The sequence below is a fragment of the Grampus griseus genome (genome assembly GCF_964374135.1).
Source record: "Grampus griseus genome assembly, chromosome: 18".
NCBI classification, from domain to species: Eukaryota; Metazoa; Chordata; class Mammalia; order Artiodactyla; family Delphinidae; genus Grampus; species Grampus griseus.
In genome coordinates this window covers 23,793,012-23,817,904 of record NC_139012.1, presented here as the reverse complement: position 1 = coordinate 23,817,904, position 24,893 = coordinate 23,793,012, and the positions used below count along the sequence as shown (strand labels likewise).

At 36.0% G+C, this 24,893-nt stretch overlaps 1 pseudogene across 1 annotated transcript in view; it reads left to right on the top strand.

Moving 5' to 3' along the window:
• LOC309835744 overlaps positions 1 to 17,404 on the top strand; it is a 119,014-nt pseudogene extending 101,610 nt beyond the window's left edge. Inside the window, exon 4 of the transcript in view lies at positions 16,290 to 17,404. The product of the transcript in view is annotated as an uncharacterized misc_RNA (transcript). The remainder of the gene's footprint in view (positions 1 to 16,289) is intronic.
• Positions 17,405 to 24,893: the final 7,489 nt, after the last annotated feature.

The following is a 24,893-nucleotide window of genomic DNA, read 5'->3' as shown; positions in this document are numbered from 1 at the left end:
AGTAGAGTTTCTGATACCAGTCCTTGAATGTGATAGGAGCCACTGATAGTGGCAGTGATGTTTAGGTAGAGAAATCACTGCAGTGTGTGGAACGTTGTTGCTACCTTTTTCTTGCTTGTTTTGGCCTTACCAGAGATTCTGTAAACTGGCAAACATCCATTAATGAATTCTGTTTCTGCTTAAGTGACTCATGATTGCATTGTTTGCAGCCAGAAATCCTGAACAATGACCACTCTGATGTTACAGTATGTTTGTTCTTAGAACAGTTATTTTTGATGGTAATGATAATAAACTACAAACTTTTAAAAAATCTTCAATTTTTAGCCCATATGCTGCAATAGGAAAATGAGCTTACCTGGGATGATTTGCTCTTTTGGGGGTTTACTGTATGGTTCTCTAATGACTCATAGATTTGCTTTGGGTACATAATTTACATTAAACAAATTACTAGCAGCTCAGGCAAAGAGAGTTGACTATATGTAGTTGACTTTCTCAGACAAATTCATTTGTCTTAGACTTAGGCTAAACGTAAAGACAGATTCCTGCTAAGAGTATGAAGAAGTAATGTTAATGCTCTGAGTCAATCTGGGGTTTTAAATAGTGTGAGTGCTCAGGTGAGGTTTGCATCTGTTCCTAATATCTATGACAAACGCTGTGAAAATTACATTTCTTGCCAGCTGGGACAACATAAGCAGCTGTAGATTTATAAGTGAGTACGCAAACGAAGTAGAAAAATAGTTATACTTGTATAAAACAAACAGAACAAATATTCATCTTTATTTAATGAATAAAAATTAAAATTCCATAAATATGCATTTTAGTAATGTGATTATTGGCTACATATTTTATTTCTATATTAATAATTTTTTAACTCTCTGCCATCCCCGTTTTACAATCAATCACTTTAGCAAATATTGTTTGGAGAGCTACTATATATATTATAATGTATATAGTGAGCTATATATGCTATGAATGTAGAAATGAAAAAGACAAGTCTATACCCTGATAAAAATTACACTTGAGAAGCAAAAGGAAAGAATGAAAGAAGTAACATCTTATTATGTACTTGATGCTATGGACTCTGAAGAAATTTTTACCAATGTTGACAAACTTTGCTCATAACAGCCTTGTAAGTGAGGTTTCAAATAAGTAGTGGATTCTGTTGTGTTAATGAGGGAACAGACATTCAGTCCATGTTTAGCTGATTTTTAAAACTAGGTCTTTTCTCCTCATATATAGTTCTTACCCTTTTTATAACAATGAAGTATAATATGTAGTCTTACATGATTTTAATTGTATTTTAACATTTATGTAATACTAAATTACTATATATTAAATAGCATGTTTAAGTATATTATTAGTATATACTAATAATAGGAGTATATTATTAGTAATAAAGGCGGATATATATATTTGAAAATTAGTTCATATATTCTAGCTATTATCTATTCCATCACACAGACAATATTTGATTCTCATCTGTATTTGTGGATACTTGTAGTAACTCCATTGCCCCCAAATCACATGAATATCTTAGAATTCCTTGCCTTACACTGTGAGAAAAAATTATTAATTCAAGATAGAACAATTGTAGTGTTTTTATAACATGCTCCTCAGAACAGTAGTTAATAATAGTAATACGATTTCTTAGTTGGAGCGAAGTTGCTGAAATAAACTTTTCAAATTATGAGTTAAACAAAATTTAACTGTAGTACTCCCCAGGAGCTGTATTTTGCTAAAATTCCTATGGAGATCCAAAAAGACCATGTAAAACAATGGGCTTTCTGAACATAAACCACATATTACTTTTCTCACATGATACACCAAAAAAGACCAAGGTTTAATGGAATATGTTTTGGAAAATATTCTTTTACACAGTAATCTGACATCACTGGACAACTGATTGATCAGACACCAGGCAATAATTGGGAGATTACTGCTGTAATCCAGGGATATTTTTTGAGGGTTATTCTCATTTTATGAGAAATAAGCAGGAGGTCTGGCACAGTGACAGGCTGTAAAATATAGGTTAGACAGGCAACCAACTGTACTTAAAGACAGACAAAAGGATGTACAAATATAAAAATAATACCTATTATTTATTGAGAATTTATTGATACATGCTCTCCGCTCCTCTTAGTATTTTCATGGGTTGGTTTATTTAATCATTATCCTACAGCCCCATCTACAGATGGAGTCTCTAAACAGAGAGGTTCAATCAGTACTTTACCCAAGGCAGCTCATTTATTTATCTTTTTTTTTAATTTAATTTAATTTATTTATTTTTATACAGCAGGTTCTTATTAGTTATCTATTTTATACATATTAGTGTATATATGTCAATCCCAATCTCCCAATTCATCCTACCACCACCCCTCCCACCCCCGCTTCCCCCTTTGTTGTCCATATGTTTGTTCTCTACATTTGTGCCTCTATTTCTGCCTTGCAAACCAGTTCATCTGTACCATTTTTCTACAAATGACCCAATTTCGTTCCTTTTCATGGCTGAGTAATATTCCATTGTATATATGTACCACATCTTTATTATCCATTCATCTGTCGATGGGCATTTAGGTTGCTTCCATGGCCTGCCTATTGTAAATAGTGCTGCAGTGAACATTGGGGTGCATGTGTCTTTTTGAATTATGGTTTTCTCTGGGTACCAAGGTAACTCATTTAGTAAGGGCCAGGACAGACTTACAATCCCAGACTCTAGGTTCAGGCCTATGTTCTTAAATGCTATAGTACCCAGAAACTTATCTGATGTATCCTAAAAATAACATTTGGTTAGACAGTTCTCCCAAAACAACAGTAGAAAAGAATGTACATAAGGAGGACACTGAGAAATCATGTAAAAAGAAATAACAAGATAAATTTAACCTCAGATATAAGGAAATAACTTAGTTAAATATAGCATTTAAAAAGTCTCAGAATTTCCATATAACTAAATGTAAAAAAAATGAAGAGAAATTTTGAATGAAGCAAAACATAAATTGGTCTCTATGCAACATAGATTTTTTTAACTTAGAAATAAGGATTTGGACATTATGGTCGGAACTTCACCGGATTTGTCCTTTGAAGAAAATCCAGGGCTAAGTTAGGAGAACACATAATTTTGGACATCTATTCTTGCCCTACCTCTGTATTCTAATCAAATAGATCTCTTTGCCCAAAAGATATTACCACCTTAACCTGAACTCCTACTGGCTGGAAAGATTTTTGGCAGTTTCGTCTGTTAATTTATTTATAATTTTAGAATGTTAACCCAAAGGCAAGTAATTCCTTAATTGCATAGCTTTTAGCAAAATATGACTTTTACCAGATATCCGGTGAGCTAAATTTTGCTAATAATATTTCTGAAAGGAATTTCTGATGTTCATCACAAATGCAAGATTAGCTTTTCCATCTGTTGAGATGTTCTTTACTATAGTGAAATATTTTTTTTCAAATCTTTCCTTAACATTTTATACAGATGAAATCCATGCTGCTTGCTCCTTCAGGTTATCTCTGATAGTACTTTGGGTATTTCAAGTGTTAACCTGAAAAGTAAAATAATAGAATTTATCAACAGGCAGTATAGATGATGGAACTACTTCCACTGAAATGGCTTTCAGAAACTCCTTCAGCACATTTTATTAAGGGATAAATAGTCCATATATACTGAATGCTGCAAAGAAATAAGAGTTATGGGTATCAGGAGGAAGGGCCTTGTATTAAAACACTGTAATGTGTTACATACAAATAACACAGTATTTAAAGCCCTTATATGTTAGCTTAAAAAACTTACTCTTCCAGTATAAAGTAACTATAATTCTATCTGTAATAGAAGGCTGTTTAAATACCTTACAGGTAAATTACTTCAGTTATTGAATTGAAGCACTTGTGAAAATTTGAATTTAAGATGACTGTTTTTTCATAATTCAGTTTTTTTGTTTTAACATAATTTTATTATGATTGTACAACGCTCACCAGAATTTGATGTCTCTGATATTTTTAATCCATTATTTGGTATGGGTTAAATGTTTTAATATGCATGTTGATAATGGCTAATGATCCTACCCAGTGTTTCAAATCTTGTTGGTTATTTAGATATTACTCTTGTGAAGTGTTTTTTCATGTGCTCTAATTTTCTGTTGGTTTTCTGCTTTTAATAATGGGTTTTAAAACGTCATATTAATAAATTACTCTGCAAAACAGATATAATTATAACAAAGTTGTAGATATCTGTGGAATTTTTAGCAATGTCATATTGCAAAATTATGTTTTCAAGATACTAATGAGTGGGATTTATCCTTTTTAGAATGGAGTTTGGATTGAACGTATGATAATAACTAAAAAGAAAGCCAGATATTGATTATTACCAAGACTCTCTGGTTGTCTGAGATGAAATGGATCTGTTGATGATTTACACAATATCCCACTATTATTGAAAATAAAATAAATTGTGGTTGATTTAAAAAAAACTAATTCAATTTGCAACTTACTGTTACTTGCAACATTTACTTTGAATTTCCACAAAACATGATAAATAAGCATTGGATTTAAATCAGGTGTGACTTAATCATCGTTTTATTTTAATTTTTTAAAACTTTATTTTCTAGAGCAGCTTTTGATTTGCAGAAGAATTGAGAGGAGAGTGCAGTGATTCCTCATATACTTCCTGACAAACACATGCACATCCTCCCCCATTATGAACCATGACCCCCGCTTCCCAGAGTGGTGCAGTTGTTACAGTTGATAACCTATATTGCCACATTAGAATCACACAAAGTTCATGGTTTACATAGGGTTCACTCTTAGTGTTGTACATTTTATGAGTTTGGAAAGATGTACAATGACATGTATACATCATTACAGTATCATACAGTGTATTTTCACAGCCCTAAAAATCCTCTTTGTCCTTTGTTAACTAAGGTAGTACTATTCCATTTAGAATTTTTCAAGATAAATCTTTAGCAAAGTATCTAATCTGATCCAATCTTTAGTTTAAATATAACACTTACATCTATTTAATCTTCTTTTACATAACAGAGTCTATGTGGAGTTCAGCTGCTACATACTTCATAAAGAAATCATTTAAAAGTGTGTCTGGGGGTGGGTGGGTGTGTTAATAAAACAAATGTTCTGCAGGTGTATTGTGGTATATACAGTATTTGATACTGTTTTAAAATGATCGCCCCCCATAATATCACCCCAAATCCTTTGCCTTTGAAATATAATAAATTGATAGCCATATTATAGTTGAGTAGACATTATTCACTTATAATAATTTCAAAACACAGTCAAGTTTTGATAGAATTTTAAAAATTATAAATGATACTTGTCAAACGTAAACTTGTTTTTAAAATATTTTATCATTTTTCCTGCCTTATATGTGTATTGGATTAAAATTATAAATGGAGCATTTATCTAGTTAAGAGATTATATACATATATACACACGCACACCCACATACACACACTTTAACTGTATCACATGTTGACTTTCTTCTGCTAACATTGACATTTTATCAACATTGACATGTAACATTTATCTTAGCCTAACAAATGACTTCTGTGACTCTCGTTTGCTTATAAAAATGTTAAAATTAAACATAAAAGTGAAAGAACTTTCCATCTTCTCATATTTTGCCTGGTAAAATGACACTAGAAGAATATTATACCTTAGAGGCATTAATATATATATTTAATAATTTCAAAAATATAATTTTAACACAACTTTGCAGAATATTTCAGGTTATCACACATTTAGGTAAGTTTGTTATCTTCTGTATTTGAACAAAAACTTTTTTTCTTTAAAGTAATTGTGGAACATTTTTAATATATTTTAGTTTTCTCTGTAATTTATGTAAGTTGTTCTTCAGGTTTAAATAAGAACATATATAAAAATATAACGAGTACAAAAATTAATTTCCCCATCTTCTGTTGAGGTTGAAATGTGAGCTTTATTTGTAAATAGCTATATTTAGCAATATAACTGCTTTGTAGTAATAGCAAAAAACAAAGCACGTATTAGCTCCAGAAACCATAAATGCAGTATAAGGGACATGAGTGAGAAAATAAACATAAGTGGAAGTAATGTTTATACCATTTTTCACAATGCAGGGGCTGATATCTTTGAAACTACTTTGTGAGTAATGCTTTTCAATTCCCTATACATAGTTCAAAACCTCTAAAAATACAATTTTAGAGGAGGCCCTGAACCAAGACAGTGGAGTAGAAGGACGTGCTCTCACTCCCTCTTGTGAGAACACCAGAATCACAACTAGCTGCTGGACAGTCATCGACAGGAAGACACTGGAACTCACCAAAAAAGATACCCCACATCCAAAGGCAAAGGAGAAACCACAGTGAGATGGTAGGAGGGGTGCAATCACAGTGAAATCAAATCCCATAACTGGTGGGTGGGTGACTCACAGACTGGAGAAAACTTACACCACAGAAGTCCACCCACTGGAGTGAAGGTGCTGAGCTCTATGTCAGGCTTCCCAACCTGGGGGTCCAGCAATGGGAGGAGGAATTCCTAGAGAATAAGACTTTGAAGCATAGTGGGAATTGATTGCAGGGCTTCGACAGGACTGGGAGAAACAGAGACTCCACTCTTGGAGGGCACACACAAAGTAGTGTGCGCATCGGGACCCAGGGGAAGGAGCAGTGACCCCAGAGGAGACTGAACCAGACCTACCTGCTAGTGTTGGAGGGTCTCCTGCAGAGGCAGGGGGAGTGGCTGTGGCTCACCGTGGGGACGAGGACACTGGCAGCAGAAGTTCTGGGAAGTACTCCTTGGCGTGAGACCTCCCAGAGTCTGCCATTAGCCCCACCAAAGAGCCCAGGTAGTCTCCAGTGTTGGGTTGCCTCAGGCCACACAACCAACAGAGAGGGAACACAGCCCCACCCATTAACAGTCAAGAGGATTAAAGTTTTACTGAGCTCTGCGCACCAGAGCAACAACTTTCCCCACCACCAGTCCCTCCCATCAGAAAACTTGCTCAAACCGCTAAGATAACCTCATCCACCAGAGGGCAGACAGCAGAAGCGAGAAGAACTACAATCCTGCAGCCTATGGGATGCAAACTACATTCACAGAAAGATAGACAAGATGAAAAGGCAGAGGGCTATGTACCAGATGAAGGAACAAGATAAAAGCCCAGAAAAATAACTAAATGAAGTGGAGATAGGCAACCTTCCAGAAAAAGAATTCAGAATAATGATAGTGAAGATGATCCAGGACCTCCGAAAAATATTGGAGGCAAAGATTGAGAAGATGGCAAGAAATGTTTTAACAAAGACCTAGAAGAATTAAAGAACAAACAAACAGAGATGAACAATACAATAACTGAAATGAAAACTACACTAGAAGGAATCAATAGGAGAATAACTGAGGCAGAAGAACGGATAAGTGACCTGGAAGACAGAATGGTGGAATTCACTGCTGCAGAACAGACTAAAGAAAAGAAATGAAGACAGCCTAAGAGACCTCTGGGACAACATTAAATGCTACAACATTTGCATTATATGGATCCCAGAAGAAGAAGAGAGAGAGAGAAAGGACTCGAGAAAATATTTGAAGAGCTTATAGTCAAAAACTTCCCTAACATAGGAAAGGAAATAGCCACCCAAGGCCAGGAAGCACAGAGAGTCCCATATAGGATAAACGCAAGGAGAAACAGCAGAGACACATAGTAAACAAATTGGCAAAAATTATTGAAAGCAGCAAGGGAAAAATGACAAATAACATACAAGGGAACTCCCATAAGGTTAACAGCTGATTTCAAAGCAGAAACTCTACAAGCCAGAAGGGAGTGGCATGATATACTTAAAGTGATGAAAGGGAAGAACCTACAACCAAGATTACTCTACCTGGCAAGGATCTCATTCAGATTCGATGGAGAACTCAAAAGGTTTACAGACAGGCAAAAGCTAAGAGAATTCAGCACCACTAAATCAGCTCTACAACAAATGCTAAAGGAACTTCTCTAAGTGGGAAACACAAGAGAAGAAAAGGACCTAAAAAAACAAACCCAAAACAATTAAGAAAATGGTCATAGGAACATATATATGGATAATTACCTTAAACATGAATGGACTAAATGCTTCATCCAAAAGACACAGGCTTGCTGAATGGATACAAAAACAAGACCCATCTATATGCTGTCTACAAGAGACCCACTTCAGACCTAGGGACACATACAGACTGAAAGTGAGGGGATGGAAAAAGATATTCCAGGCAAATGAAAACCAAAAGAAAGCTGGAGTAGCAATATGCATACCAGATAAAAAAGACTTTAAAATAAAGAATGTTATAAGAGACAAGGAAGGACACTACATAATGATGAAGGGATCAATCCAAGAAGAAGATATAACAATTATACATGCACCCAACATAGAAGCACCTCAATACATAAGGCAACTACTAACAGCTATAAAAGAGGAAATCGACAGTAACACAATAATAGTGGGGGACTTTAACACCTCACTTACACCAATGGACAGATCACTCAAAATGAAAATAAATAAGGAAACAGAAGCTTTAAATGACACAATAGACCAGATAGATTTAATTGATATTTATAGGACATTCCATCCAAAAACAGCAGATTACACTTTCTTCTCAAGTGTGCACAGATCACTCTCCAGGATAGATCACATCTTAGGTCACAAATCAAGCCTCAGTAAATTTAAGAAAATTGAAATCATATCAAGTATCTTTTCTGACCACAACACTATGAGATTAGAAATGAATTACAAGGGAAAAAACATAAAAAACACAAACAAATCGAGGCTAAACAATACGTTACTAAATAACCAAGAAGTCACTGAAGAAATCAAAGAGGAAATCAAAAAACACCTAGAGACAAATGACAATGAAAACATGATGATCCAAAACCTGTGGGATGCAGCAAAAGCAGTTTTAAGAGGGAAGTTTATAGCTATACAAGCCTACTTCAAGAAACAAGAAAATCTCAAGTAAGCAATCTAACCTTACACCTAAAGGAACTAGAGGAAGAAGAACAAACAAAACGCAAAGTTAGCAGAAGGAAAGAAATCATAAATATCAGAGCAGAAATAAATGAAATAAAAACAGAGAAAACAATAGCACAGATCAATAAAGCTAAAAGCTAGTTCTTTGAGAAGATAAACAAAATTGATAAACCATTAGCCAGACTCATCAAGAAAAAGAGGGAGAGGACTCAAATCAGTAAAATTAAAAATAAAAAAGGAGAAGTTACAACAGACACCGCAGAAATGCAAAGCATCCTAAGAGACTACTACAAGCAACTCTATGCCAATAAAATGGACAACCTGGAAGAAATGGACAAATTCTTAGAAAGGTATGACCTTCCAAGACTGAAGCAGGAAGAAATAGAAAATATAAACAGACCAATCACAAGTAATGAAATTGAAACTGTGATTAAAAATCTTCCAACAAACAAAAGTCCAGGATCAGATGCCTTCACAGGTGAATTCTATCAAACATTTAGAGTAGAACTAACACCCATCCTTCGCAAACTCTTCCAAAAACTTGCAGAGGAAGGAACACTCCCAAACTCATTCTATGAGGCCAACATCACCCTGTTACCAAAACCAGACAAAGATACTACAAAAAAAAGAAAATTACAGACCAATATCACTGATGAATATACATGGAAAAATCCTCAACAAAATTCTAGTAAACAGAATCCAACAACACATTAAAAGCACCATACATGATGATCAAGTGGGATTTATCCCAGGGATGCAAGTATTCTTCAATATATGCAAATCAGTCAATGTGATACACCATATTAACAAACTGAAGAGTAAAAACCATATGATCATCCCAAGAGATACAGAAAAAGCTTTTGACAAAATTCCATACCCATTTTTGATAAAACCTCTCAAGAAAGTGAGCATAGACAGTACTAACCTCAACATAATAAAGGGCATATACTACAAATCCACAGCAAACATCATTCTCAATGGTGAAAAATTGAAAGCGTTTCCTCTAAGATGAGGAGCAAGACAAGGATGTCCACTCTTACCACTATTATCCAACATAGTTTTGGAAGTCCTAGCCATGGCAACCAGAGAAGAAACAAAAATAAAAGGAATACAAATTGGAAAAGAAGAAGTAAAACTGTCACTGTTTGCAGATGACATGATACTATACATAGAGAATCCTAAAGATGCCACCAGAAAACCACTAGAGCTAATCAGTGAATTTGGTAAAGTAGCAGAATACAAAATTAATGCACAGAAATCTCTTGCATTCCTATACACTAATGATGAAATATCTGAAAGAGAAATTAAGGAAACACTCCCATTTACCACTGCAACAAAAAGAATAAAATACCTAGGAATAAACCTACCTAGGGAGACAAAAGACCTGTATGCAGAACACTATAAAACAGTGATGAAAGAAATGAAACCAACAGATGGAGAGATAGACCATGTTCTTGGATTGGAAGAATTAATATTGTGAAAGTGACTATACTACCCAAAGCAATCTACAGATTCAGTTCAATCCCTATCAAATTACCAATGGCATTTTTTACGGAACTAGAACAAAAAAATTTAAAATTTGTATGGAGACACAAAAGACCCCGAATAGCCAAAGCAGTCTTGAAGGAAAAAAACGGAGCTGGAGGAATCAGACTTCCTGAATTCAGACTATTCTGCAAAGGTATAGTAATCAAGACAATATGGTACTGGCACAAGAACAGAAACATAGATCAATGGAACAAGACAGAAAGCCCAGAGATAAACCCACGCACCTATGGGCAACTAATATATGACAAAGGAGGCAAGGATATACAATGGAGAAAAGACAGTCTCTTCAATAATTGGTGCTGGGAAAACTGGACAGCTATGTGTAAAAGAATGAAATTAGAATACTCCCTAACATCATATACAAAAATAAACTCAAAATGGATTAGAGATGTAAATGTAAGACCGGACACTGTAAAACTGTTAGAGGAAAACATTGGAAGAACGCTCTTTGACGTAAATCACAGCAAGATCTTTTTTTTTTTTTTTTTGCAGTACGCGGGCCTCTCACCATTGTGGCCTCTCCCGCTGCAGAGCACAGGCTCTGGACGCGCAGGCTTAGCGGCCACGGGCCCAGCCGCTCCGCGGCATGTGGGATCTTCCCGGACCGGGGCACGAACCCGCGTCCCCTGCATTGGCAGGTGGACTCTCAACCACTGTGCCACCAGGGAAGCCCAGCAAGATCTTTTTTGATCCACCTCCTAGAGTAATGGAAGTAAAAACAAAAATAAACAAATGAGACCTAATGAAACTTAAAAGCTTTTGCACAGCAAAGGAAACCATAAACAAGATGAAAAGACAACCCTCAGAATGGGAGAAAATATTTGCAAATGAAGCAACTGACAAAGGATTAATCTCCAAAATATATAAACAGCTCATGCAGCTCAATATTAAAAAAACAACCCAATCCAAAAATGGGCCGAAGACCTAAATAGACATTTCTCCAAAGAAGACATACAGATGGCCAAGCAGCACATGAAAAGCTGCTCAACATCACTAATTATTAGAGAAATGCAAATCAAAACTACAATGAGATATCCCCTCACACCAGTTAGAATGGGCAGCATCAGAACATCTACAAACAACAAATGCTGGAGAGGGTGTGGAGAAAAGGGAACCCTCTTTCACTGTTGGTGGAAATGTAAATTTATACAGCCATACTGGAGAACAGTATGGAGGTTCCTTATAGAACTAAAAATAGAGTTACCATGTGATCCAGGAATCCCACTACTGGGCATATACCCAGAGAAAACCATAATTCAAAAAGACACATGCACACCAATATTCATTGCAGCACTATTTACAATAACCAGGTAATGGAAGCAACCTAAATGCCCATCAACAGACGAATGGATAAAGAAGTTGTGGTACTTATATACAATGGAATATTACTCAGCCATAAAAAAGAATGAAATTTGGTCATTTGTAGAGACGTGGATGGATGTAGAGACTGTCATACAGAGTGAAGTAAGTCAGAAAGAGAAAAACAAATATCGTATATTAACGCATATATGTGGAACCTAGAAAAATGGTATAGGTGAACTAGTTTGCAGGGCAGAAGTTGAGACACAGATGTATAGAACAAATGTATGGATACCAAGGGGGGAAAGCGGCAGAGGGTGGGGGTGGTGGTGTGATGAATTGGGCGATTGGAATTGACATGTATTCACTGATGTGTATAAAATTGATGACTAATAAAAACCTGCTGTATAAAGAAAATTAAATAAAATTCAAAAATAAAGACAAAACAAAAATACAATTTTATTCCATTATCTTTAAATCTTACAAATAGTGCAATGCTGTGGAATTGGAAATTTTATTTCATACTACAATGCTGATGTGCCTAGAAAGCATAATAGTTAATCTCTAATTAATTTGGTCTGACTCAATAGCATGTATGCATGGATGAGGGAGAAAAGTAACTTTCTGTTATATAAAGTTTGAAAATTGTATGATACCTTATTTTTTTGTAGTCCTTTTAAATAATGTTTGGTGTCTCTTAGATAAAATTTTCTAGTTACTCAGCATCCCTTTCCTCTTTCTACTTCTATAATTTCAATGGCAAAGCCCTTGGAGAATATACACTATCTGTAGTGACCATGTGACTTATTGTTCAGAATGGAATACTTTGACAGTAAAGAGTTGCTATTAATAATAATCACATCCAGACAGTCAGCATAGGCTGGGACACTCTTTGATATACATAGCTCAGCTTCTCTTCTTGGTGAAAACAAACCTTAAATCCCACAAAATTTTCCATCTGACTCACTACAATAATCCCACTTGTGTTTTTTGCTCAGCATTTTTATTCACAGCTATATTTTAGTTCTTAATTCTAAGCCTACAGGTTCTGAAAGGCTCATGACTCATACCTAAGCACACTGCCAAGGTTCTGTGGTGATATCTGTGTACTAGATTATTATATAGAAGCCTTCTAGATATCCACTTTCCTCAGTCTAATTTAGAGAGCCAGGTGAGTCACTATCTCTCCTATCTCTGCCCTTGTAGAATCTTGCCTGATATAACATATATCCCCCTCTTTATGTTAAAGACTATATAGGTGGAAAATGGGACTCTTTCAGATCTGATTCTCTCTCTTTACTTTTTTCCTTCTCACCCCTCAAATATCACTAGGTCAGAAAAGGACTCAATCTCATTCTACCATAATCAGAGATGATGAAACCTGTGGATGATGCTTACCCTCCACCACACAGGACAATGTACTTATGTGTTTCCTTTAGGTGCATTATTGACATTCTAATGGGAATGTTGGTAGAAAATTAGAAAATCCTCTCTCATAATAACATCTTGATTAACACAGTTATCCTCCCCACAATGTATAATGCTTTTATATTAGAACATGAATATTATCTCTCTATTCAATGTATATCCCTCGATAATACATCTCAGTCTCCATATTCCTTTTAGAATTTATCCTGCTCTTCTCTGAGATGAAAATTTTAGGTAAGGTAGGCAAAAAGAAAAGCAAATTTATAATAAATCTTGTATTAATAAGATACATAACTTTTTAACTTTTGCAGAGAGTAAACAAGAAAACTAATTTAAGCTGCAGAGGAAGTGTATTTGTCATATAGTACATGCTTAAAGAAAGGAAGATAATTCCCATATTTTTTCACAATAATTCCGTATTTTCCATAATAATTTCACAAATCATTTACATAATTTATGAGTATTTTCCTAAAATGTAAAATGAATGTAATTTCATAATATACAAAATATTTCCTGACATTTGATAATGTACAAAATGAATATACTTTCCAGAATTTTGTTCCTCATTGCATTATTTTAAGAAGAAATCCACATTCCAGTTAAATCCATTTTTTAAAAAACAACAGTACAGTACTAGCAACTCTAGTTTTCACTCTTGCCAAGAAATTTTGTCATTGGTTTCAAGAGAAGCTTAAAAATGATATTGAATGAACTTTTAAATCTGCTGCTTTCCAAATTAATCTTTCTTGGAAATTATGTTCTGGAAATTATGTTTTGGTGGATCTGTTTTCCACAGAAACAAATGAACAGTCAATGTTAGTAGCAGTAGAAAGTATCATCAGTAGTAGAAGATCAAGATATTTGAAATATTTATGCACTTTCAGAATTTTAATTCTTCCTGAGTAGATTGTTTTTTTGATTAAGTAATGATAATGTTGATAATGTTAATGTTGATAATGGTGAAAATTTTCAGCTTAAAAAATAGTGTCCATATAAAGATAGCACAAAAGTGATTAAGTATCAAAGAGAAGTGGATAATCTTTGTTGATAAAATAACCAAATTTTAAGTTATATTCTGGACATTTATTTTGTTTAAGGTGTCATTTAATTTTCAGAATAAGTATTTTTGGAAAATAAATTGTGTGTTGTTTTGCAATATGACACTTGCCAACTCTCTGCATTACTACTCTGATATATACCTTGCCATGTGATTAATGGGGAAAATATCATATAACCAGGTTTGGAAGAATATAAACGCTGTTAAATTTCTAATATATGCCACAGATGCTCCTACTTCACAAACAAAATACTTGCCTTTAATTCACTGTATATCTTCATCAAGAGTAGTCCTTTCAAGAAGGAGAGAATCAAGATGGTGGAGTAGGAAGAACCTTAGCTCACCTCCTCCCGTAGACACACAAAAACTATGCTATGTATAGAAGTTTTTCTAAGAACAACCTGAAGACTAGCAGAATGCCTCTTTCACAGCTAAAGATACAAAGAAAAATCCAAATTGAGATGGCTAGGAAGGGCAGAGATGCAGTCTAGTCAGGACCCACATGCCTGGCACAGTGACCCACAGTGGGAGGGGATATCACAAACGCAGAGGTCCTCCCTAAGGAGCAAAGGGTTTGAGCTCTACATCAGGCAGCCCAGCCCTGGGGACCTGCACCTGGAAGATGATCCCATATAATGTCTGGCTTTGAAAACCACCGAGGCTTATGGCTGGGAGAGCTGGAGGGCTATAGCAAACAGACTCTGCTCTTAAATGGATTGTGCACAAACTCACTCACTCTGGGTTCCGGCAAAGAGACCCGTGTTTGAAAAGTGCCTGGGCTATATGTGAAGGAGATTCATTGACAAACTTTAGGGTGAGTCCCAAAGGAGCAGGGATCTATTGGAACTTTATCAAGGTACCAAACCAGTGGTAGATGCCATTTTTCTAATTCTGCTTTTACCTAGCTGGCCAGGCGCTGGTGGGTATTATTTCTGACATTTGCTAACTACCCTGCTAGTATTTCCTTCCCTGTCCTAGCAGTCCCCTGAGGACCCACCCTGTCCAATCCATCCACCCTGGTCAGTGCCTTTCCAAAGCAAGCCCTACCCCACCACACCTGGCAGGCAGCCTCAGGTGGGTCTGGCATGCCTCCCCCACAAAATGGCTCCTGTGCCAGGGGACCAACCCCATAAAACCACCATACCCACAGCTGTTGCAGTCAGGCCCTGAATCCAGCCTCAGTGGGGCAGCAGTTAGGACCAGGCCTTGCAAACAGCTGGGCCAGGGAACAGCCCCACCAATCAGTACACCAGTAGCAAACATGACCCCACCACAACAGGAGGACTCAAATAGCCCACAGAAGGAATACTCATGAAGTGCCTGGCTCTGGTGACCATAGGGGATTGCTCTTCTGGGCCTCACAGGAAACCTTCTACAATGGACCACTCCTTCAAGACCAGGAGATATATCTGATCTACCTAATACATAGAGATAAACACAGAGAATTAGCAAAATGAGGAGACAAAGGAATATGTTCCAAAAGAAAGAAAAAGACAAAACCTCAGAGAAAGAACTGAACTAAATGGAGATAAGAAATCTACCTGGTAAAGAGTTCAGGTAATAATAATAAAGTTGCTTACCAAACTCAGGAGAAGAATTGAAGAAGTCACTGAGAACTTGACAAAACTATATATATATATATATATATATATATATATATATATATATATATATATATATATATATATATATATATATATATATAAAACAAGAGCTGAAGATTACAATAACTAAAATTAAAAATACACTATAGGGCTTCCCTGGTGGCGCAGTGGTTGAGAGTCCGCCTGCCGATGCAGGGGACACGGGTTCGTGCCCAGGTCCGGGAAGATCCCACGTGCCGCGGAGCGGCTGCGCCCGTGAGCCATGGCTGCTGAGCCTGCGCATCCGGAGCCTGTGCTCCGCGGCGGGAGAGGCCACAGCGGTGAGAGGCCCGCGTACCACACAAAAAAATTCAAAGGCAACTACAAGCACAGCAAAGAAAAGGAGCTGGAGCGGGAAAGGGCGAAAGAATGAAAAGGGAGAGATTGGAGGGGGAGAGGTTAGAAAGGGGAGGGCTGGAGAGGGAGTGACTAGAACAGGAGCAGCTGGAGAGAGAGAGACAAGAAAGAGAAGTTCAGGATTGCCTGGAGCGGGAGAGACAAGAGCGGAGAGGCTGGAGAGACTGGACCGAGAAAGGCAAGAACGAGAGCAGCAAGAGAAACTAGAAAGGGAGCAGCTGGAATGTGAGCAAGAGCGAAGAATGTCAAACGCTGCTGCCCCTACCTCTGTGGAGACTCCTCTAAGCTCTGTGCTGGGAGTCTCCTCTGCTGCTGAGCCAGGCTTGCATTGTCTTGGGACCACCGGCACCTCCACCCCCTCCTCCACTCCCACCAGGTCCTGCCCAGGCATCAGCCACACTCCCTCCTTCCCCAGGACTCCTCCCATCCCATCCACTTCCATCCTCAGGGCTCCGCCTCCTCTACCACCTTCTTCCTAATCAGGTACCCCCTCCTCCTCCACCACCTCCTGCTTCTCCCCTCCCTGCATCTTGATCTTTTGGGGATCCATGTCTGAAGACAGTCACCCTTTAACTGGACTTGCAGCTGCAATTTCTGGATCAAAACTTAGGAAAGTGTCACGGATGGAGGATTCCTGTTTCCTAAGCGGAGAGATCACTGGTGTGAATTTGGCCTCATCTAAAAAATACAGGTAGTGGAAAAGGACCCCTTCCATTAGGGGTGGTGGGTTAATGGAAGAAATGAGCACCCTGCTGGCCAGGAGGAAGAGAATTGCTGAAAAGTGATCAACAATAGGAACAGAACGAAAAGAAGACGAAAATGAAGATTCAGAGCCTGTAACTTCTAAGGCCTCTTCAACAAGTACGCCTGAACCAACAAGAAAACCTTGGGAAAGAACAAATACAATGAATGGCAGCAAGTCACCTGTTATTTACAGACCAAAATCTGCACCCTCCAGTGCCAACGGAGTCCAGACAGAAGGACTGGACTATGACAGGCTGAAGCCAAACACTTTAGAAGAAATGAGAAAAGAAGTAACTAAGCTACAAGAAGAGCTCATCGATGCAATCAGGCAGGAACTGAGCAAGTGAAATACCACGTAGAGAAACAAACTAAGAAGAGATAGGACTTTAATCTGGAGAAAGAAAAAAAAAAAACCTGCAAAGAACAACTGTTAACAACAACAAAACCCCTACATTCTGTGAGCTGTAAAAAGAAAAGGGAGACAAACAGAACGAGGGAAAAGACAACATACTTTGAAAGCCTTGAGACATTACTACTCTGGCAATAAGCTAGTACCCTCCCAGTTTGATGCTTTTTCCTGACCTTTACAACAGGGTGGAAGAGAGTTGTATAGGAGTTCCTGTATCAGTTATGCAGAAAATACTAAACCAGTCAGGCAAGGACACCGTGCCTTGAAATATTTTCATGTCAAGAGAAAATCACACATTTTCCACAATCCATTGCTAAAATAAAGAGGAGAAAGACTTTGAGAAGTTTTTTTCAGAGAATGCTGATGAAGAATTTAGCAAGTTATGCTATTGTATTGTAAATGTTTCTCTCAGGTTTGTCTTCCTATCACATTTGATGTCCCATGAATAATTGAGATCAGCCCTATGTAGGTTAAGATCATAAAATGTGGAACAGTTGGAATTGTATGTGCTTTCAAAGGGTGATATTTATAAGAAAGTGTCCTAAAAATGATTTGCCCAGAGTGAGGAATTCTAGAATGATAGGAAGTCTCTCGAGTTTAGCCTTAAAGCAATTTTGTAGATTCGAACATAAATTCATCCAGAATTTAAAGGTTTAGATGCCTTCCTAAATTATTAGTGATTTACCAAATCTATGATTCCTACATAACACAAACCAGTGGTCAAATGTAAAACACTATATTGTAGATTCACTGTAGGTTTTCAACCTTTTTAGATTGATGAATGTGGACATTTTTATAATATAATTACAACCATCACAAAATTAGCTTTTTAAATTGCAGACAGTAATGCATGCCAAACTAATATGTAGTGACCTTTTCAAGGCCTAGTCCAAGGGAAAACATTTTGTAGAGTATAGGGAAGTGGGAGGAAGGGAAGGAATAATGTTGAATTTAAACTTAATTTCTGCACTATCTTTTTCTCAATTATCTGCATGAATAATAATGAGGAATATTTTGTGACTTTAATTGGTAAATATGTTAACAGAACCAAGTACTTAATCTTTTACATCATGTTTTCAGCTATTTGTATTTTAACTTCAGTAAGTTCAATGGTCTGAAACATGATTCAGACCATTTATAATTCACATGAATTATATCTTACCGTGGAACTCAAAAGTTCGATCCCTGAATTTGTCAGTTATTATTACCTAGGTGCCCTGCAGTTATACAGGTGTTCAGGTACACGTTCCTGACTACAAAGCTGCTTTTGAATCTTATGTTGAAATACTAGAAAAGTAACCATGATGGCAGCAATTAAGGTCATAGAAATCATTAGACGAAAGGAAAACAACGAGGGGTCCTGCATAATTTTCTTTTAATAAAGTGAGACTTAGGTGGTGGGAGGAAGGAGCTAGATACTCTACTTACCACCAAGTGTGTGTGTGTGACCATGCGTGTGTGCAGGCACTCACGTGTGAGTATGTAATCCACTCCCTTTCCTTTGAAACTTCTAAGATTAAAATAGGGGAGAAATCCTGTATGTTGCAATGATAGAATTTTTTGAAAATTTAGGAAATCAAAAATTCTCCAGGCTCTCCATCTTGATTTATGCTTGGGTTGTTATGTGCCATATTTGCTTTGAAATCTTTGATTATCAGTAATTTTACTAAAATTGTGAAGGAATAATCCACCATCTGCTTTCTAGATTTCTTAATCTAAGTTCATAAGACAGAGCTTGTTGATAACATACTTTTCTAAATGCTGCAGGTTTGCAGCCATTACCACTTCAAAGAGGTTTGAATGAGGGAATTTTTTTTCCTTGTTAAAATAGTTCCTGTTTCTGTAGAAACTTCATTTTTAGATTTATCTGTGATGGATGAGCTATCATAATTAAGTATAGTATTTTTTCTATCAACTATTCATTGTCGTCCAATAGTAAAGACATTAAAGATGCAGCAAGCTTATAAAGTACTATTTTCTAAAAGAAATAGGAGGCATTTTCATCTTTATTATTGTACTTTTGGTCATGGAAACACTTTGATGATATAAATGTATATGCCCCCCATAAATCTGGTCAGAAATCGCTTTTGATTTTGTTAAGTTGAGCAGTAGCATAGAGTACTGGGTACAGGTGGTCCAAAGTAAGATAAAAGACCAAGATAAAAATGATAGATCTTAAAAAAGAAACTGGTTTATGCACTAAATGTTTTGTGCCTTGGTCTAATATTAACATGATGTCTGTGTAAAATGACTAAAAGAACCAGTGTTGAATCACGTTATATTTCCTGTCATTCTGCATTATCCCAGATTGCTAAATGTGTTCTTTCCAAGAAGTTTGATTGAATTTCTGTATATGTTTACTGTCCTATGTGACAGTTCTGTCATTGTTAGAGATTTCAGTAATTAAAATGGGAAACAGAAGCTTAAGTTATTTTCCTTATCAAAACTATGTTCCTTGGAGACACATTATTGTGATGGTTTTTGTGCTCTTGTACATTGGATGTCTTAAGGTGAGTGCAGTTTAGGGGATCCTTTCTAATTACAGGAAGGTACTTCTTTCCTTCAACACTGTGATCTGACCAGTGACAAATCTGTACTATGGCTAACAAGTCAATCGCAAAACAACTGAATGTACAAATCTTAGTTCTGGTGCTGAAATCTCTTCAGAATAGTCATCATGATCTCAAAGTTTGTTTCAAAATTTGCAAGTATCAAGTGTCAGTATGAAAAAACTGAAGATGAAATACCAATGAATGTTGAATTCTCATGCTTTAATTGTACTTCCCTCATTTATTTATTTATTTACATATTTAGCTTTTTTTTTAAACATCTTTATTGGAGTATAATTGCTTTACATTGTTGTGTTAGTTGCTGCTGTATAACAAAGTGAATCAGCTATACGTTTACATATATCCCCATATCTCCCTCTTGTGTCTCCCTCCCACCCTCCCTATCCCACCCCTCTAGGTGGTCACAAAGCACCGAGCTGATCTCCCTGTGCTATATGCAGCTGCTTCCCACTAGCTGTCTATTTTACATTTGGTACTGTATATATGTCCATGTCACTCTCTTACTTCGTCCCAACTTACCCTTCCCTGTCCCCGTGTCCTCAAGTCCATTCTCTACACCTGTGTCTTTATTCCTATCCTTTTTCGATTCTTTTAGTTCTCTGCTATTTTTACCATAGTTTCATTTAAATTTCCTACACGCTAACTTTGTGCGACTGAAATACAATTCCAGTATATTAAAAACATTACGAATTGTAAAAAAATTCAAAAATAAAAATAACAGTCCTTTCACACCATACCCTGCCTCTTGTTTATATTCTCTGATAGCCTTGAGGAGTCTCAGTAGTACCTCAAAAAATTATTGGCCTCTCAAAAGACCTTCACAACACTCTTCATCTTGGAAAATGTGTACACTTAATCAGCAAAGAACCCAGGTGCAAATCTTGCCTTCATCATTTGCTAATTGTGAGTTATTGGACAAGTTAAATAACATTTCTGAGCCTCAGTTTCCTGTTCTCAAAACAGATCAAATACTGTTTTTCATATTGTGAAATTTCAAAAGTTAGCACTTACAACCTGGCTTGCAACATAAAGTATTATGTGGCCTATTAGTCAATAAATTCACATTTATTTTAATGTGTAACTTGGTGACTTTCATGTTTCATATCAGGAATAGTTTCCTCATATTCAACAATTTAGATTGATATTTGTATCATTATACATATTATTTTCATAAATGGGTATAGTTGGACATACTATTTTTTCTGTATTTATATGTATTATTATAGTATATTTCCACTAAGGCTTATCTTCTTTTTATATGCCAAGCATGTGGTCAAATTTTGGAAGAAATTTTATTCTCATTATGGCAGCAAAAATAACTGTTCTCTTGATACCCATAAAATGAAAAAGAAAAAAGAGAATAAAGCCATATGCCTTTAAAAATAATTTAAGGGGTAAAATATAACTAAAGTCACCCAACAAAATGAAGGTTATGGATACTTTTAATTTATTTTCTCCAAATATATTACAGAAATTAAGACACTACCAATGTTTGAAGATCACCAATTCAATAATTACACTCTGGAGAAGCATATTATGTCTTCAGATACATTTTAATGTATTTGATTAATTAGTATTCATTTACACTGGAGAATAATTACAATTGTAATATTACACGTTAGAAAATTTTTTAAAAAGGTAGATATGCAAATTTTATTACAAAAATGAAATATCTAAGTGTGATTATTCTACCAAGGAAAGCTGTACAGCTGTCTTGAAAGAAATTGGTACATTTCATATGATGAGCATTATTCATTTAGTTATTTAGTATTTAGACTAGGATTATGCTAATGTTTAGGAAACTTGAATGAGCATACTTATATCTGTATTTACAATTGACCTTTGAACAGCACAGGTTTGACCTGCCCAGGTCCACTTATAGGTGGATTTTTTTCACTAAATATGCTACAGTACTACATGTTGAACTTGCAGATGCTGAACCATAGATACAGAGGGCCAAGTGTGAAGTTAAGCCCACATTTTTGACTGCTGGGAGGGTCAGCACCCCTGACCATGGAGTTATTCAAAGGTCAACTAGACTTCTATCTCTCTGTGCCTACATCAACACACACAAATGCACATACGTAAACACACATGTATATATGTATTTTGCTGTCTATATGCACACACACATAAGATGCATATATATACACATATACATCTTGCTTTTGCAATTGCCTTTCTTTTAAATTGACTGAATCAAAAAGTTATCGAGACAACACAGCATACTTTCCAAATTGACACATATTACTAGAAACACAAGACATTTGATTGTTCAGAAACTAGTCTGTTGTATACCTGAAACTAACATGATACAGTAAATCAACTATATTTTAAAAAGGCAGAGACTGTAATTTTGTCAACTTGTTAAACCTGTGAAAATGTACAGACTGTAGTTGCTGTACATTTTCACAGGTTTAGCAAATTGATAAAGTATTTCAATTATATATATATTTGTTCAGATTGTTTTCTGTCATAGGTTATTACAAGATATTGAATATAGCTCCCTGTGTTATACAGTAAATCCTCAATGCTTATCTATTTTATGTATAGTAGTTTATCTCTGTTAGTCCCATACTCCTAATTTGTCCCTCCCCCCTCCCTTTCCTCTTTGGTAACCGTAAGTTTGTTTTCTATATCTGTGGATCTGTTTCTGTTTTGTATATAGATTCATTAAGATTCTACATACAAGAGGTATCATATAGTATTTGTCTTTCTCTGACTTAGTATGACATTTTCTAGATCCAACCATGTTGCTGCAAATGGCAATATTTCATTCTTTTTTATGGCTGAGTATATTTCATTGTGTGTGTGTGTGTGTGTGTGTGTGTGTGTGTGTGTGTATATATATATATACACACACACCACATCCTCTAAGACCAATCATCTATTGATGGACACTTGGGTTGTTTCCATGTCTTGTCTATTATAAATAGTGCTGCTATGACATAGACAATAGACTTGTGGTTGCCAAGGGGGAAGAGGGTGGGGGAGGGATGGATTGGGAGTTTGGGATTAGCAGATGCAAACTATTATATATAGAATGGGTAAACAACAAGGTTTGCTGTTCAGTGTCCTGTAATAAACCATAATGGAAAAGGATATGAAAAAGAATGTATATATATGTATAACTGAATCACTTTACTGTACAGCAGTAGTTAACACAATATTGTAAATCAACTATACCTGAATAAAGTAAATTAAAAAAAAAAATTAGTGCTGCTACGAACATTGGGGTACATGTATCTTTTCAAATTAGAGTTTTCATCTTTTCTGAATATATGTTCAGGAATGGGATTGCTGGATCATATCATAGCTCTATTTTTAGTTTTTAAAGGAACCTCCATACTCAAAAGAAGACAATCTCTTCCTTTGAGTTCAGTAATTTACCTTCTCATATCAGTATACTGTAAATAAAGAGAACATTTTTGTGTTATCATCTATTAGTAATTTTTTTCTTCTAGTTTTATTGAGATGTAATTAATTGGTATACATCACTGTATAAGTTTAACGTGTACAACGTAATATTTTTACTTACATACATCATGAAATGATTAGCACAATAAGTTTAATGAATATCTGTCATCTCATATAGATACAAAACATTTTTCCTTCTGATGAGAACTCCTAGGATTTACTCTCAACAGCTTTCATATATTACATACAGCAGTGTTAATTATGTTTATCATGTTGTACATTACATTGCTAGTACTTATTTATCTTATAACTGGAAGTTTGTACTTTCTGACTGCATTCATTGAATTCCCCCTCCCCCCACTCCCTGCTTCTGGCAATCACCAATCTGATTTCTTTTTCTATGAGTTTGCTGTTTTTTTTTTCTTTTTTGTGGTACGCGGACCTCTCACTGCTGTGGCCTCTCCCATTGCGGAGCACAGGCTCCAGACGCACAGGCCCAGCGACCATGGCTCACGGGCCCAGCCGCTCCGCGGTATGTGGGATCCTCCCGGACCGGGGCACGAACCCGTGTCCCCTGCATCAGCAGGCGGACTCTCAACCACTGCGCCACCAGGGAAGCCCCGGTTTGTTTGTTTTTGAAGTATAATTGACTTGTCACCATACAAAGATGTTACATAATTATTGACTATATTCCCCACAATGTACATATCCCTGACTCATTTATTTTGCAACTAGAAATTTGTACCTCTTAATTTCCCTTACTTATTTCTCTCCTTCCTCTAACTCCTCCCCTCTGGCAGCCACCTGTTTCTTCTCTGTATAAATGACTCTGTTTCTGTTTTGTTATGTTTGTTCATTTGTTTTGGTTTTCAGATTCCACATGTAAGTGAAATCATACAGTTTTTGTCTTTCTCTGTCTGATTTATTTCACTTAGCATAATACCCTGTAGGTCCATCCATGTTGTTGCAAATGAGAATATTTCATTCTTTCTTATGGCTGAGTAATATTCCATTATATATTTTATACATATATATATCTCACATCTCTTTTATCCATTTACCCGTTGATGTGCCTGTTTTTGTGCCAGTAACATACTGTTTTGATTACTGTAGATTTGTAGTATAGTTTGAAATCAGGGCGCGTGATACATTCAGCTTCGTTCTTCTTTCTCAAGATTGTTTTACTTATTCAGGGTATTTTGTGTTTTCACATAAAATTTAGAATTATTTGTTCTAGTTCCGTGAAAAATGCCTTTGGTATTTTGATAGGGATTGTGTTGAATCTGTAGATTATCTTGGGTAGCATGGATCTTTTAACAATATTAATTCTTTCAATCCGAAGCAGGGTATATCTTTCCATCTATTTGTGTGGTTACCAATTTCTTTCATCAGTGTCTTACAGTTTTCTGAGTACAGGTTTTTGACCTCTTTTGTTAGATT